The sequence below is a fragment of the Physella acuta genome, unplaced genomic scaffold (genome assembly GCF_028476545.2).
Source record: "Physella acuta isolate Inbredline_101_S28 unplaced genomic scaffold, ASM2847654v3 ptg000224l, whole genome shotgun sequence".
In the NCBI taxonomy this organism is placed as follows: Eukaryota; Metazoa; Mollusca; class Gastropoda; family Physidae; genus Physella; species Physella acuta.
Window position 1 is genome coordinate 404529 of NW_026731743.1, and position 2365 is coordinate 406893.

Here is a 2365-nt window from a genome sequence, read left to right on the forward strand (position 1 = left end):
AAGCTTGAGTTCTTTCCAGATCCGTTCCAGTGTTTGTTCCAGACTGTTTTCTCCGTGGGGGGGGGGGGGGGCACTTGATATTTTCGAGGGGGGGACGACGACGACGGACGGACAACATTTTCCTGGGGGGGGGGGGGCGGATACTGGTACATATATATGTTTTTTATATAAATTTCGATTTTGTTCGGTGGGGGTAGGGGTGGGGGGGGGGGGCAGTAGACTTTCTTTGGGGGGGATGACGAGAAGGAACTCTGATCTGTTCTACCACCTTGTATAAATTTCGTCATTCAATAAATAATTATTATGAGAAAGAAGTAGGTTATTGGTTGCACCTATTCTTTATTGGAATCATCTCTAATTTATGCTTTTTCTCTTGCGTGATATGTGGTGGAATTTAGGTTAGGGTTGGAGAGAAAAGGGGTGAGTGGGGTTATAAAATCGTTAACTCTATTTTTTGAAGATTAAAATTAATGAGGCGATTCTGGAGCAAATGTCTGCAACTATACTTTTCAAATGCACTTATTTTGGGCAACGCTTTTCAGTTTATCCTTAGTAATCTTTTGAGATTTTCTTGGTTTGCCAACTTTCATTTTTCCATACAGGTGAAAGTTTAGTGTGCTATTGTATTCCAATCTTCTCTGACTATACCCATCCCACTTGTAGTTTGTTATGATGCTGCAATGTTCCACTGGTGTTCACTGATAGAAACTGTTAAGTTATTAATTAGTTAGGTCACAATTAGGCAATTTCATTTTGGGCGCTGTGAGGCTGACGTGGGATGTAATTTTAATGCACGTCTGAATGTTATCACGTTAAATGTTATGAAAGAAATATGGATCGGCACAAGGTTGTTAGTTTATTAAGTAGGAATAATATTTTATCCTATAACATCACTAAAACATCACTATAACATCAGTATAAGATCACTATAACATCACTATAACATCACTATAACATCAGTATAAGATCACTATAACATCACTATAACATCACTATAACATCAATATAACATCAGTAAAACATCACTATAACATCACTAGAACATCACTATAACATCAATATACAATCAGTAAAACATCAATATAACATCAATAAACAATCAGTAAAACATCACTATAACATCACTTTAAAATAACTATAACATCACTATAGCATCACTAAAACGTAAATATAACATCACTAAAATCACTTTAACATCACTATAACATCACCAAAACATCCCTAAAGCAAGTAATTGATTGGTGACGAGAGCTAGTTTATGAGCGAGTTTTTTTAGCAAGTCCATACACTACCTATACACCCACCCACCCTACTAACTTCCAGCTGGACCATATACTCATCCTTCCCCATTCAAATCTAGCTGGACCTTACACCCTCCCACCCCCCACTCAAATCTAGCTGGACCTTACACCCTCCCACCTCCCATTCAAATCTAGCTGGACCTTACACCCTCCCACCCCCCACTCAAATCTAGCTGGACCTTACACCCTCCCAACCCCCCCACTCAAATCTAGCTGGAACTTACACCCTCCCACCCCCCACTCAAATCTAGCTGGACCTTACACCCTCCCACCCCCCACTCAAATCTAGCTGGACCTTACACCCTCCCACCCCCCCCCCCCACTCAAATCTAGCTGGACCTTACACCCTCCCACCCCCCCCCACTCAAATCTAGCTGGACCTTACACCCTCCCACCCCCCACTCAAATCTAGCTGGACCTTACACCCTCCCACCCCCCACTCAAATCTAACTGGTCCTTACACCTTCCCACCCCCACTCAAATCTAGCTGGACCTTACACCCTCCCACCCCCACTCAAATCTAGCTGGACCTTACACCTTCCCACCCCCACTCAAATTTAGCTGAACCTTACACCCTCCCACCCCACACAAATCTAGCTGGACCTTACACCCTCCCACCCACATTCAAATCTAGCTGGACCATACACCCTCCCACCCCACACAAATCTAGCTGGACCTTACACCCTCCCACCCACATTCAAATCTAGCTGGACCTTACACCCTCCCACCCCACACAAATCTAGCTTGACCTTACACCCTCCCACCCCACACAAATCTAGCTGGACCTTACACTCTCCCACCCCCACACAAATCTAGCTGGACCTTACACCCTCCCACCCCACACAAATCTAGCTGGACCTTACACCCTCCCACCCACATTCAAATCTAGCTGGACCATACATCCACCACCCCCACACAAATCTAGCAGGACCAAACACCCACCACCCCCATTCAAATCTAGCTGGACCTTACACCCTCCCACCCCCCACTCAAATCTAGCTGGACCTTACACCCTCCCACCTCCCATTCAAATCTAGCTGGACCTTACACCCTCCCACCCCCCA